The sequence below is a fragment of the Pezoporus occidentalis genome, unplaced genomic scaffold, assembly GCF_034315485.1.
Source record: "Pezoporus occidentalis ecotype Australia unplaced genomic scaffold, CSIRO_AGI_Poc_V1 ctg144, whole genome shotgun sequence".
NCBI classification, from domain to species: domain Eukaryota; kingdom Metazoa; phylum Chordata; class Aves; order Psittaciformes; family Psittacidae; genus Pezoporus; species Pezoporus occidentalis.
This window is the reverse complement of record NW_026913252.1, coordinates 1,413,563-1,428,967: the sequence shown is the minus strand read 5'-3', so window position 1 is coordinate 1,428,967 and position 15,405 is coordinate 1,413,563. Positions and strand designations below refer to the sequence as shown.

At 42.9% G+C, this 15,405-nt stretch overlaps 1 long non-coding RNA gene across 2 annotated transcripts; it reads left to right on the top strand.

Moving 5' to 3' along the window:
- The first annotated feature begins 1,327 nt into the window (after positions 1-1,327).
- Positions 1,328-15,361, top strand: LOC134159289 (uncharacterized). Of its 2 annotated transcripts, XR_009963103.1 has the most exons (4): positions 1,328-1,432; positions 9,938-10,102; positions 10,598-10,656; positions 15,062-15,361. It is a non-coding gene; the product is annotated as an uncharacterized LOC134159289 (long non-coding RNA). The 2 variants fall into 2 exon arrangements; XR_009963102.1 differs by lacking the exon at positions 9,938-10,102.
- Positions 15,362-15,405: the final 44 nt, after the last annotated feature.

Below are 15,405 nucleotides of genomic sequence, written 5' to 3'. Positions count from 1 at the left end.
TTGTCCCAGTCACAGCAAAGACCTCATGGAAATGAAATGCAGGGGAAGGGAGAGGAAAAGCAGATTATTGTTGCCATTATTCATGTCTGTGTGTGCATATGGGCTCTATAAACTTAAAGTGAGGGAAAAAAACAAGAATCTGTATGAAAAGATGGAATGAAGCCCCAAGCCACATCAAACTTCCATTGCATGCACTCCTTTCGGGGGTAGGAGCCACACACTCTGTCACATTAAAGAGTGTTGTGCCACATGCCAACCCCCTTCTCTGGAGCACGTGTTTTCATCAGAGTATTATGTTCTCGTCCACTAAGCCTTTACCAGCACAAGGAGGACCTCCTTCTCTTGGCAGTGGTTTCTGTCAGCGATCTGTCTTCTGCAGCTATTTCCGTGGGAAGGCCCTCCATCTGGTGCTTGGCAGGGAAGGGATCTTTCCTCTCAACTGTTTTTCTCTCTCTCGCGCACCCTGTTTAAGGTATACCCTTTGGAAATCTTCAACTTCCAAGATTTGTTTTTGCACAAGGCATGTACTTTGTTTTACGTGCTCCAGCTTTCTTTTCTTTTAACAAAACACTACACCCGTGCCCTGCTTATCCTGGCAGAGGGAGAAGAATGCTGTTTGCTTTAACATTACCTTCAGTCTCAGTATGCAACAGGTCAAAAGATGTGACAAGTACACATGCTAATCCCTTTCCCTTTCAGTTAATAGAATAACACAGATGGGAAAGTTTACATTGGGATCTGACACTCGCTCCAAGCTGAAGTTAAGAAGGAGACAGGGTTGAACATTGCCTTTCAGATCAGAGTGGTTACTACACAAACTCACCTTCCCACTCAGCATCAAGTGGCTCCTGTCATCCTAAACTCTATTTGCTCTGCTAAGAATGTTCCCCTTGCCCTTCTACTCTCCTTTTGAGAGTAATAGATAGAATTGGATAAGACTTAGAAAGCTTTTGTAGAATGAAATATTCCCCAAGAATCAGTGATGTTCAAGTGAAAAAGTGTCAACATTTTCCACTGGAACACCCACCATTTGTTTTGAAGTGGTGATTTTTAAAACCTTTGACATTTTCTGAGCATAGAAATACCACCTAAGAAAATAATTCCCACTAAACCCAGATACTTTCTTAGAAATATTAATTTCATTTCGGTAAACCTCCATATTGCCAGTTTTGTCTTGTATAATCAGGCTGGTTACATTTCATTTGATTCTGTTTTCTGTTTCTTTGTAACCTCCAAAATATGTCCTCTGACATTCTGCCTGACAGAGCCCATTTGTAAGTTTGCATGCCTGAAGGTTTGCCACCTACGTTATTTCTGCAGGACACGCACAGAATTAAGACCTAGAATCATGCATGTGGTGAGAAAAGCTGCAGCAGTGACTGACTGAAAGGGCTGACCCATCACACACAAAACACCACTTTCTTCCCACCAGGTGTGTACCACTTCACAATGCCTTTCATGAGACCCTTCTTCCAGCTCCCCATGAGGGAGCAAGTTTCTGGTTACCAGGAGCCCCTTAAAATTAAGGTTATGAGGTTATCTCTGTAATGAGATGAATATCTAGGATCTATTCTTAGATAGACATGGGCCTCAGAGTGCAAGTCTAAACACGGAGAAAATACATTTGCTACAATTATTCTTTTAACAATCCCAGTTCAATAAACAAAGCTATATGCTAATTAATGAAAATAAGATTAGAAATACAATTTATACATAAAAATTTTACTGAAAAACACATATTTGCACTGAACTTACTAGCAATGAAAATATTTGTAATAGAAGGTTTGCCTTATATAATAAGAAGGTGCCTATAAGGTTTGAATAGTCACCAGTGTCTTGTTTGTGGGAGGCACTCAGTGACCTGTGTTCTGATTAGAGAACTAAGATTTGTGTTTGAGAATCACTGCATATCTTTTTCATCTAGTTTATTTTAAAATGATTCTATGATTCTATGAAAATGTGCTGGTTTAGAACTGCTTTTCACATGGCTTTAGACACTTCTGCGTGAATTTTGCAGCAACTAGGTAGAGTGTGTACGTCTTTCAGGCTGCTACCTACTGATAACCATGATAATTCACTAATGCTTGATTCAAAACTCAAGGTCTCAATGCAGAATTCAAGATCTCAGTCTCCAACCTGGCAGCAGCTGTGAGGCTCATTCATGCTGCCCAGACCATGCAGAGCAGAGAAAAGAGCTCAGTTTCAGAAGTTCAGAGCTTCATATATAAGCAAAGGGTCCACCTACATCACTGGAGAGATGCTTCCCCAGAGGGAGTATGAGATGCTTTTATTTTAGTGATGAGGGTGAGGTGAGAAGGGTCAGCATTCATCCAAAGGGAGGCCACGTGGGCCAAGACTCTGGTCCTCTCAGATTGGGCAGTTTTCTGAGGTTTTGGCATTGGGCTGATCTTTATTTCTGGTTGATGCATAAGGTGGGGACCTTCAGCGGAGCCGAGTGTCCCCCAAAAGCTCTGATCTGACTTCTGGATGTGCCTGTATCTTCCTCCTTTGTAGGAAAACCCAGGATAGCCACATTTTGACTATCACTGTAGTGATTAAATGTGAGTCAGGTGATTCCTCTTAGAGACCAGCATTCCTATTAGTTCTGGTGGAAGTTTCTGAACTTCCACTTCTGGTGGAAGACTTCTGAACTATCCATTTGGGGCGAAGCATCTGCATGCTTTTGTCATCCTGACCTTTACTCTCTGTTGTTGTTTCACTTCTGACTTCTTAACTAAGAGCTTTAGCAAGGGGGAGCAGTTTGTGCCCATCACAGGGAAAGCTTTTGCAACATGGGTGACTGCCCACAAGAAACACAGCTGAGACCACCAACGATTTTATTTATTTTTGTTCTAATTTCTGCTGGCTGAGAAGCTCATGAGATGCATCTCATTTCCTTGGAGGTCCCCAGGGAAGCAGCGGTCAGGCAATCCTTTTCTAGCCTGCTTTGGGCAACGCTGGTCCTATAACACTGCTAGCACTGCATTTAGGTCATTGTGCTGGTAGGTCCCTTAGCACCAGCAGATACATAGGTTATTGAAGCCTGCTTAAATGAGGTCTGATTCAATGCAACAGGCAGCTTATTTCAGCCACCAAACTCGGGTGTTAGTAAACACTAATTTGCCGTTATTCAAGCCACATTTGAACAAGGTACTTGGAGAAAAATGTCTTCATGTCCTGAGCTACAGGTTGTGCAGAATTAAACAAAAATGTCTCATAATGGGGATGGTAATAGAGAGGCTCCACTATGGGTGTGAGGCACTGTCCTGCCTGTATTAAAAATAGCCCCCTCTCCATGGTGCCAGATGGAGGGTTTCAGAGCTGTATCTGTCTTTTAGACCTAAGTTTTAAAACTCAACCTGTCTTTGCATTTCTCTGCACCAGGTCATGCCCCCAGGTATCACACACTGCAGTGGTAGCATCTAAGCTACATCATGCTTTGGCTAATTTGAGCAGGAATTTTGGTATCCCTGGGAATCATGCTCCCCCCCTGCTCCTTCCAGTTTGAGGGAGGCCAGTAATTTGCTGGTGGCTGTTTAACCTCAGGAGGCATACCGTCTCCTACCCCACACAGCCTAAGATGCTCTTGCCAGCAAGCTGAGCTGAGGCTTGCCTCATTTCCTTCCCTGTAATTCCAGTCTTTACTTGGAAGAGAAAAGGGGTGCATAGATCATACTTACCTCTTCCTCTGACCAAGTCTACCAGTCCTTCCTGTGTATGGGAACACAGACCAAGTCACACTGATTTCTAGTAGTAATTCAGATGGAGCCTTGACTTTAACTGGACCTTGCATATGAATGTCTCAAAGAATTCAAAGATTACAGTTCTGCCATGTAAATTAAAATATGCCAACACATCCATGTAACGAGCCATCCCTGCTGTACTTAGGACTTGCCTCTACTGATGTTATTTGGAGTATTTCAGCCAAGTTTAATTTGAGCTGGATGATCTTCTTAGAAAGCATTTTTTGACAGTGACATTTATGGTTGTCGATTTCTTTAATTCAACCTATTTCCATATAAGAAAGATCTTTGCTTCCTAATGCAGTAGGTGCAATACAGACCTGATCCCTGTAAACTGACACACCAGGAATATTTACAGCATCATGTCCACAACAAGTCCTGTGTCATAAAAACGTCTCATCTACCCAGAAAATGTGTTTTTCTAATGTGCTAAAGCATGGCATGTATGCACAGCTCATTTAAAACATGCAATTAAATATTAGTACATCTGTAGATTATAGAACTGTTTGGGAAAACCAGCTAGAAGCTAAATATCCAAGGAGTTATTTGTATGTTAAGATAACCTATGTTTATTCTAATTCCAGAGATTGTGTGACTGATCAAACCAAATTTATAACAAAACATTCGAAATATAGGTTATTTTTGGACCAAAAGAGTAAAGCTTCCCTCTGCCATGATACTGAAATAGGGGCTGGCAATGCCAGGGAACATGGTGTGCTGAGACTATTGCGTGTCATAGTTGTCACACAGATCTCTTATTTCTTGTTTGTTTGTCTCCATCTCTCTCTTGTTATACATCTCGATATTCAGCTCCTTGGGCAGAGCATGATTTGGCATTCATTGCTAGAATAGTCATTATCCCAAAGGAGCTTATGGTTTGGTACTGAATGATGATAATGGATATTTAATAGAAGTCACAAAAGAAAGCTTCACAGCTGAGCTTGAATTTACAAATGTAACATTATAAAAGGCTTTTGAGAAAGCACAAATTTTGCAGACTCGTGTTGAGTTCATCTTTCAGTCCTTGATGGATTCCAGGGAAGAGGTGACCACACGCATCTAGCAGAGCTTCCTCCTGGTGATGCCTCTGTGAGTGCTTATCCGTGCCCAGACATGACAGAGAACACTGGGCCACATGTGAGTTTCCTATGAATCACATCTCCTTTTGTCCATCTCATCAACTCCCTTTCTGAGAATTCAGTTGATTTACAACTCCTGGTTTCTCTTTCCTTGGCTCTTCTCTTGCTTTTTACCCGATGCCTGTCCTGCCTTGTTCCTTGGCACCATTGTGACACATACATGCATTTAAATGCCATTTGCAGAACCTGAGTGTGCCATTTGAACACAGTCGTAGGCAAAGGGGAGAATGAGGTAGGTTAGAGTGGTACCATTCCTGGAAGATCAGCAGGAGATGGAAAATGTCCATGAATTCAAGGCTGTTTCTACCTATGTTTTTGTGCCTAATGTTATCCACAAGATACTCTGAACCTTCATCATTGCCAAACCAATAGGAATCCAAAGCTGAACTAGGAGAATTAGATGGAATACAGCTGTTGGAGGCCACATGAGCCTGTGTCCTTTGCAGTTATGGAGCTTTCTGGCAAAGCTATGTGAATAATGGACTATTTTTGTTTTCTGACAATTCTGGAAACACGAAGCAAAAATATTTGTAAAGAGCTTTTGAGTGTGTTCAAAACAATCTGTCTCTGAAAAGTGCGAACTGAGAAGCTGTCAGGCTCCTTCTTGGGTCCAAGTTTCATTTCATTTTTGTTCATTTAATTGTTGGGTTTTTTTTTTAATTTAATTTGCTTTAAGCTTTAAATAAAACCCCACAAAAGTTGAAATAAGTTTCAAATTTTTAACAAAAAATGAAGATTTTTCTTTTGGAAAATTTGCAAATAACCATTTAAATGTTTTTGAACAGTTTTTACTGTTTGAGATGGGCATTTTAAACCACTGCATTTTGGAGAAGCTAGGACAGAGCTGAGGAATATTTTGATTGATCAGAAATGAGATTTTGGTGAAATCTTTACTATAGCACTTTGTCCAGCTGTAGGCATCAGTCTTGCTTTTTTTTCCCTCTCTGTATAAACTCTTTAAGACACTACCAAAAACAGTGTGTGGCTTCACTCAGGGTAACGGCTGTGATATTGTTTGCTCCTAACGTTACCCATACAAGTATAAGAAAGGTATCATCATCTGGTTGCTTGGACTTTCTGACTTTCTAAGGGTTTATAATGTGAAACCCTTTGTAAAATTCTATTAACAGAAAAGCAGAAAGTCTGAGGAAAACACAGATGTAATTGAAATGACATAGGACAGTGTGTTTTGTACTTCTGCATGGGTTGGTTTTGTCTCATGCAGCATTGGCCAAATTGCTGAGCTGTGGGTTTATCCTGACATAGGTGCTCTCTGCAGTAAGGTGCACATGTTTGCATCCAATGGAAAAAGGTATCTGCCCATCCATTCCCAAAGAAAGAAAAGCCACTCTCGCTTGCAGAACATATATTCATCTGTTGATCCTCCGTGTAAATGGGGAGAGGCAGTTAAAGTGATGGAAGCAAGGTTAATGCTTGGACCGTTCTGGAAATAGGCCAACAAAAAAGAAATAAATGACCACAGAAAGTGGAAGACGAGCAGCTAACTTTTCTGTAGAGCAAGGAGGCTGCTGGTACCTCTTCAGGAACTCAGAGTCAAGTCCAGGTTCACACTCACTGTGAGGTTGTACTTCACTGTGTAAGTCACAAACTCATCGGGAGAAGTGATTCAGTGAAATAACTTGTCGCTTGCCTGGGATCACCCACAGATGTGCCAGGATATCCAAGAATGCTAAGTTATTTCTTTAATCGGAGGGCACTGGCACTGAATCAGCAGGAGGACGTGTTTGGTTTGTGTGATTCTCATGTGCGATTTCCTTGCTACCTCCTGAAACTATGAAATACGGTAAAAATGGACCCATGTGTGTGGAAAACAGAGCCGGTATCTAACAGATCTCAGTTGTGACTTTCATATCAGAGCTTCAGTGATTGTGGTGCATCTCAGGTGCATCTCAACGCCCAATGCACTACTTATTTTTCTTTGCCACTTCACACAGAACTGTAGGGTTATTTGCCTTTACCAGACAGGAAAACTTCTCTTGGAAAACATGGTTCAAAGTAATTGAAGAAAAGAACTTCTTTAACACTTTTTGCACCCTTTTTTCCTGCTTAACACATTTTATCTTACCTTGGTATCCTAAGGATGCTGTGGCTATGATCTTTTTGCTTATACTTACCATCGGTTGTAAAGTCTACTATTATGTGATAGATATGATAGTGATAGTATTTGTGTGTGTGACAGTATTTGGCAAGTGGGAGCTGGTAAGGTTGCAGTTTTGAGTACATAAAAAACATTCTGGGCCAGACTGAGCCCTTAGGAGAGCAGAGCTGTCTCTCTGCAGTGGTTATAGTGACAAATATAAAACATTCGTACAAAGGGAATATATTAGTCACCAGCTGTTATTATAAGCCTTTCACATTATTTAATGACCAGAGTAGGCTTTAGGCAGCCAAGCAGGAGACTGTATGGCCCCTAAGTGCCTCTTACTGCCTTGTAAAACCAGGGCATGATCTTACCCTCTCTTATCTCTAATGCTACATGTGAAACAAGACATACTGGTATTTGGCTTGCTAACCATCAATGCAAGCCACTGCAGGGCTTAAGGGTGTTTCATTAGAACTCCATTAAAAATGAACAATCAAGGTTTTAAAAAAATAATCAGAATCCAAAGAGCAAAGCCTCACAGTATAAAACCTACCCAGTCTCCTTTGCCTTTCCCATGAATAGAAGCATGTGTTGCTTTTAATTTGCAACTCTTGCAAGTATCAGGGGTGGCATAATGCTTTTATTTAGTTATCTATTTATTTAAAAAGAGTTTTAAGACGCTGCACAAATCTGGGCACAGGCTTGTGAAAGAGAACTAGCAAAGGCTCAGTGTGGTTGTGTTTTGTTCTGCTTTTAGATGCAATTTTATCCATTGCTGCAGCTGGCCGTTCCTGTTTTAACAGCCAGGCTCTTCAGACCATGTGCTTAGTTAGGTTAGCTTCTGAATTGCCAGGCTATATACAGATGATTGTGTCTGGCAGAATGTCTTTATGGTGTTGGTGTTATAGGAAAAGCATATGTCAGGCTATTGAATGCTGCTGGAAATATGATACCTGGCTGGTGTCTTGTGCCATCTATGATCGAAGTGATGGTGGTTCTGCAGTGACAGTCTGCTTAGTACTGTTTTTAAACTATTTTCCCTTAGAAGTGGCAAGCCTGATGGATGTCTAAAACAAAGTTTAAGACAATTTAAGACAGATGAACTCTGGAGGGTTTTTTTGACTTGAGATTATTAGAGCACAGAGTAATTAAATCTGAAAGCACCTCTGATCTGTGTTTGCACTGGTTGCTAGTGAGAAATCTACAGGAAGAAAAGTCAATCAATGAAAATAGTTGCCTTGGTATATTGGAAGATCAACACAGTTTTGAGTGTCTGCTCTCATCAGGAAGAAGATAAAATGCAAGTGAGTGTTACCCTCTCAGGGAAGCAAGTGATGGTAAACTGGAGTTGTCAGGGGACCAAGCTCAAAGCAGTGGTTTGGTACAGCATCCATGTTCAGCGTGGGCAACCTCATCCTGGTTCATTCAGCATCCTCAAGGTAATAAAAAGTTTCTTGGTTCAATAGCCAGCTCTTTCACATGCCCCTGTCTCTGCCCCACAGCAAATCATAGTCAGACAGAAAGGACACTATTCTGAACATTTTTACCATTAACTTTGCTCACCCAAGCTGTCTCTATAAAGCAGGTAGCTAAAAAAGTTCATAAGCATTTGCGGTGTTAGGAACTTGGCATAAAGTATCTGAAACCATTTGCTTTTTAGCCATCTTTCTTTGACCAAGATGAGTTGAGAGTTCAAGATCTCTTGTCAAACAGACAACTTCAGCATCCTTTGGCATATTCTAACAATCACGTTGAAAAACTTTGTTTGAACTTTAGTCTCTAAGGTGTTACTTGTTTATATGTAAACAAATTCAAGTTATGAAATGAAAAGTATCAAGCTTTCACAAGGGGATGTAGTGATAGGACAAGGGGGATTGGTTTTAAACTCAAAGAGGGTAGATTTAGATTAAACCTTCTGCAGAAGCTCTTCCCTGTGAGGGTGCTGAGGCGCTGGCACAGGGTGCCCAGAGAAGCTGTGGCTGCCCCATCCCTGGCAGTGCTCAAGGCCAGGTTGGACACAGGGGCTTGGAGCAAGCTGCTCGAGTGGAAGGGGTCGCTGCCCGTGGCAGGAGTTGGAACTGGTCCCTGCCAACCCAAACCTCTGGGATTCTGTGAAGTCTGTTGTCCTAGGAAAAAAACGTAGGGAAGACAGTGCCTGTTATCCCTCTGTGTATCTCCACTTGGCCTTTTTAATTACTGCTTCCCTCTGTTAGAAAGCCTGTTGCTGGGGGAAGATGCAGAATGTGCTGTAACCTGTCCACCAGCAGTGGCACAGGGGGTTATGCTGGTTTTGTAGGGCATTGCTGATGAAGTGAAGGGATCGTGCACTGCTGGCTCTGAAGTGAAAACAATCGCTCTGAAATCTCAGAGCTTCCTTAGAAATGTAAAAAAATGGGGTGGGAGCATAAGTTAATTGTGCTTTTACACACTGTTATACTTGTCACTGTGCCAGGCTCTACATTTCTTCCAAGAGTGAAATGAAAACTCCAAATTCATGTGGTTATGAAACAATTTCAGTATGAGCACTCAGTGAAGAATTATAAAGTGGGAAGGACTCAGTCCTGTTTCACAGCTGGTTGAGAAGGGTCTGAATTGATCAAGGCTTCTTCCAGTTTGGAGGAGCCTTTTGGAGTGTATTGAAACCATTCTGCAGCTGTATGTTGAATGTATATAAGGTACTACAGAAAAGCTGATTTGTTATGACATTTCTTTGATTAGGAGATGGGGCAGCTGGCAGAAGGCATCACCATCATTCCAGGAAATCTCATTTCTCTGCAACTGGAGATTTAGGAAATTAATCTGGTTTGCCCTGATTTACACCAGAATAAATTCATACATTGGAAACTGGGCATGGCAAGAAATCACTGGCACTGCAGGGGCCTTGAGAGAAATAATGGTTGCAGTGAGAGACCTTGATGAACAAGGACCAAACACCATTTTCTCCCCTGCAGGAATGGAGCTGAGGTACCTGAAGGGCTTTGTAAACTAAGCTGGACTCAGCTCCATTTTGTTTGGTCCTGAGGCTGAGAGGGTGCAACACTATGAAAAAGTCACTTTATCAACCCTTGTGATTTCATCCTGGACCGTGTGTGCTTCATAGAGACTATAATTGCAAGGTTAGTCTCGATTTGCATCACCACAAAAGGACAACTGTCTGAAGTATCTCATTGGACAAATGGCTTATTTTTGTTATTAGAGATGAATCAAAGGGGAAAAAAATGAAGAAGGAGGAGGTGAAAATACCTTGAGGCTAAATCTAAACTGGAGCAGATCTACTCTTTTAGGTACATAAACTCAAACCCTTACGTATGTGTCATGGTGTGTTAGCTTGGGTGCTTAACTCCCATTGATAACACCATGTGCTAACTCAGGCACCCAGGTTTCCCTGTAATGCTCTTACTATGAAGAACAGTTGGTCTTGGGGGAAAACATTTACATAGATGACAGCTATTTTCAGGAAAATGAAAAGTACTGGGTGAAAAAGGAGGTTTTGACATTGTGTGAAATATGGGGTTTACACACAGTAGTTTTTGCTGTGTGTATACAAATGGGTGATTTACCATATATTGATTCACACACCATTTGTAAGTGTCTAATTTATTTATTTATAGAGATGTATGGAAGCCATGGTTTGAAAAGCAGTTTGCAGAACATCTGGTATGTCAACAAGGTAACCTTTTCATTTACTTGTTGGCAAAAATGTCAATATAATGAACCTGAACTCCACATTGGTTTACACAGATTTCCTGGCAGACAAAGCAGTAAGGATTTGCATGTCACTCTTAAGTGACATGTGCCCTCCAGTTTTGAGTAGTTCACACAGCTAAGAGGGATAAAGAGAGTTGAGCACGTGGCTGGCTCTGTATGTGCTCACACTGGCAGTTCAAGCTGTGTGGTGTGAAACATCTCATCTTGCTTTGACTTCCAGTTTTTCAAAAGTGGCCTTTGGTTTTTCACTGAAAATGAGGTTGCCCAGAGAGGTGGTGAATGCACCATCCCTGGAGACATTCAAGTCCAGGCTGGATGTGGTTCTGAGCAACCTGATCTAGTTGAAGATGGCCTTACTCATTGCAGGGAACCTGGACTAGATGGGCTTTGAAGGTCCCTTTTAGCACAAACCATTCTGTGATTCTGTGGTTCTATTCCGTGTTGTTGATACTGAATAGCAAAAAACCTCACTTCAACATAGAGAGAGTTAAAGCTCACCCAGCTCCAGCCCCTGCCACGGGCAGGGACCCCTTCCACTAGAGCAGCTTGCTCCAAGCCCCTGTGTCCAACCTGGCCTTGAACACTGCCAGGGATGGGGCAGCCACAGCTTCTCTGGGCACCCTGTGCCAGCGCCTCAGCACCCTCACAGGGAAGAGCTTCTGCCTAAGAGCTCATCTCAGTCTCCCCTCTGGCAGGTTCAAGCCATTCCCCTTGGCCTGTCCCTACATCCCTTGTCCCAAGCCCCTCTCCAGCTTTCCTGCAGCCCCTTTAGGCACTGGAGCTGCTCTCAGGTCTCCCCTTCAGGAGCCTTCTTTTGTCCAGGCTGACCCAGCCCAGCTCTCTCAGCCTTTAATGTTTCCTTAAAAGTTCCAGTTAAAAGAACAGTTGTAACGTGATTATTTTCTTATTCATCCCTTTGGCCAAACTCCATCAGGTGAGGTGCCTGGCCCAGCCCTCAGCACTTCCTGTGGGTTGTTGCTGGTCAGAGCTCTCCCACAGCTCCCTCAAACCCAGTTTCCACTTCAGGGAAATACAGGATAGCAAGGATCTGCCGTGGCACCCAGCAGGTATCCTGACTGGGGTGCCCAGCATGCAGGACGTGCAGTGGAGCTCCCTTTCTCTGCAGTCTCAGCAGATCCTGAGATACTTTCATAGTTCCCAGAATTTGATGATGTGATTTTATTTTTAAATGTCTTCAAAAATCACAGTGACTGTTAATTAATTAATTAATTCATTAATTAACGCAACACTTCTGATTCTGACCCTATTCAAGCAAACTTTTTATTATACATTTCATGCTTTAAGCCTTTCCTTTCATTTTTACATTTAATGTTTTAGCCTGGGCCTTTTTACCAGAATACTGAACTTCAGTGTCCTCTCTGGCAGATAAGATGCACATGAAACCAGCTATAAGGGAACTTCTATAAAGGTTATGGGGGAAAGAAGGAAGTTCTGGAGGATATTGGGCAAGACAAAGGATAAGACTGGTGAGAAATAAACATACTTATGAAGAAGCAATACATAGAAGTCACTAGTTGGGACCTTATTGGCTGATATTAGTTGGGTTTGGCATTTTTTAATGGACCTAAACAGTAAAAACAAAACCCCTATAAATACCTGCATGGCTCTGAAGTTTATTTATTTATTTACTGCCTAGTGTGTGACTCCTGATGAGTTTTCCCTCCAGCTGTGTAGATCAGGACCCCATCAAACCAGGGCTCTGTGTAACATTACATACAATCAGAGCATTATTTAGAGTGCTGGGCATGCTTCCCACTGCATTAAAATCAGATGGAGTTCCCACAGGCTGTGTTGCCGGTACAGTCCTCTAAAGGTCTTTCCCCTTTCCCCTTCTGTTGGGCATTCATTCTTTTTCTTCATCTGGATCGGAAAATGGCACAAGTGAGTTGCAGCCCTAATCCCATCAAGTTTCTTTCCTGTGTAGCCAAAATCTGCTCAACTCTTTCCCTCTACTGTATTTTTGCTGTAATGTTAACTTTCTCTGCTGCTTATTTACACAGATGGAGGCAACACGTTTGACTGTGAAAACAAAGGTCCACAACTGCATCTACAAAACCTCCGCACACACAAGCTGCTTCTTTTCTGTGACCTCTTGTTTCTCAGCTTTAGATTCAATTGTAAGTTTCAGCTCTCAGCTTCAGACTCCTGGAAAGATCTGACTCCTTGATTCACTCTTCTTGAGTGTGAATCACTTGACCACTCCTCTTCATTTTAATGCTTGTTTCTCTTTCCTACTTTTTCCTGCTCTGGACTAGTAGCAAAACAAGAAACCACCATATCAGCTAAGCCTCCTTCTAATGCACAGACAGCAGTCATCTGTGTGTGCACGCAAGTTGGCTTCTTGGTGGATGCTGAGCCCCGTATTCAGAGGCTGCAGGGAGCCTGGCAGCACATGCTCATTCCTGGAGAACAGAGCTCCTTGCTTTTGTATTGCTTTTGTGTAAATGCGAGAGGGCTGAAAGCAAAATCACTGTTGAATGTGGATCGGGAGGGAAAAGCTAGCAGACACCTCCAAATGTCCTGGAAGCTTTGATCACTTGTGCTATGAGGGAAAGAGCAGTGACTAGAGGAGAGTTTGACTGGACTAGAAATGAGGTGGGGAAGAGAATAACCAAAACAAAAAGGCACAGGGTAACAGTTAGTTGAGAGGAGAGGCTCATATGGGGTTGAGTTTCATTTTAAGGTTCTGATTTATCTGAGCTGAGCATGGCATCAGCTGAAATTCAGAACGAAACTGGGACACAAACTTAATTGCAAAACCAGCTGAAACCACAGGACGCAGTCACAGAAAATTCTCACTCATTTGAGGCTGGCATAGGGTTTCTCTCTGAGCTTCAGGAGGAGGTTTTGGGGGCCCCAGAACAGATTCAGGGAGTTAAAATTCAGTTGCTTTCCTAAGCTCAATCCTGAGGTAGCAAAAGTATTGAGGGAGATGATTAGAGGGCACCCACAGAAGTAGGAGTGACACAAGCAGTAAGTGGCAGGCTGGCACATTGCTTTTCCACCAAACAGCAAGATTTGTAGGGAGATATGTTGTAAATGTTGGTGTAAACAGATCTGGTCACCCTAAAATGCCTCTGCTCAATGCCATAGCAGTGAGGAACACAGAAAAGTTGAAGGTTAATGGCTGTTTCTCTTGCAAAAGAAGGGACCGAGAACCTCAGACACGCTGAGACCAGGCAGCCGCAGCTCCTCCGCTGCTCTAATTGTCAACTGTGGGTGCCTGATTCCTGGAAATCAGGGAGAGAGGGAGGTCTGTGCCTGACATGAACAGGCTTGTGGTTGCATTGAAAAAACCAAAACAACAGCTTAAAGCAAGTCATTCCCGCAGTGTCACTCCCTTGCCTGTCACTGTCTCACTGCCACTTCCTAAGGGAGTATCTCCTGCTCCAGACATTTATCCTGCTTTGAGTTTTGCTCCTCCTGCCACTGTACTTTCTTGGCTATAAAGGCAGACTTGGAATCTCAGTAGCCTGAATCTTTGTATCTCAGTAGCCTGAAGTGTACTTTCTCTATACTAGATGTAGATGGAGATCCTGAGGGATGGGTTCAGGCTCAGGGAGGTGTTGCACAGAGAGAGTTTCTTGCACAAGCACTCACCCTGAGCTATTGGTTGTCCCTTCACCTTGCTGTGACTCCCTTGTTGTGATAAGGGTGGAGGTAAGCAGGGAGGAAGCTGCAGAGGTTTTACTTCTTTGTGGTGTTCCAAAAAGCCAGGAATTTCTGAGGCTGGGAGACGTGTTGCTTTCAGCTTTAAACTGTGCTCTCCTTGGGTGACCTGAAGGGCATGGGATTTTCAGGAGGTTGTGGGGGAAGCTGAGCGTCTGATGCAAAACCTGTTTATATCAGGAAAAGTGGGGGACTGGGTAGCAGGGAAGTGAATGCTTCTGGGATAGGCACCCGTTGAAACATGCGGGTTTTTCTCATGCCTTTTGGCATTTAGAGTTAATGGGTGTGAAGTCAGGGTATTCACTTCTGCTTTTCATGTGCATGTTCAGTGTGATGCATGTATGGTGTGGAATTTTGCAATTGCTAGATTTCCCCATCAGTTGTGGTTTGTTTCTCAGAGTTTTACAAGGGATGAATGGGATATCACTTGAGGGTAAAACATAAGGTAGTGTATCGGGGAAGGGAATTACAAGAAAAATAGTATCTGAATGCTGTTTGTCTTACAAGCAAGCACATGTCAGTGTTTATTATTTCTGAAGGCTCTCGTTAGTTGGACATTGACCAATCATGACATCTGGTGCAAGTTATTGTCCCCCAGAGTTGTTTCACACAGTTTGGAGTTTGCTTTTTTAAATCCACCACAAATAAAGCCCAGAATTATCTCCCTGTCCCCGCAGAAGCAAGCGGGAAGCTCCTGGGAAGACAATGCATTCTCCAAGGAGGTGGAAGAGGGTGTTTGGGTCCTCTCTGCCCTACCGTGGGTTGAGCAGTGAAGCCCCCAGTTCACACTGTGAAAGAGAACCCCACTGAGGTCCATGGGAGGTGAGACAATGGTCATTTCATTAAAAGAGAAACAAAGACTGAGTCCAGACAACTCCAAACCTTCTGAACTACCATTCTGAGCTAATGCACAAGTGTGATGGGAATGGCTGAGGGACCTGGGGGCTTCAGTCTGGAGAGGAGAAGGCTCAGGGGGGACCTGATTGCTCCCTACAACTGCCTGACAGGAGGATGGAGCCAG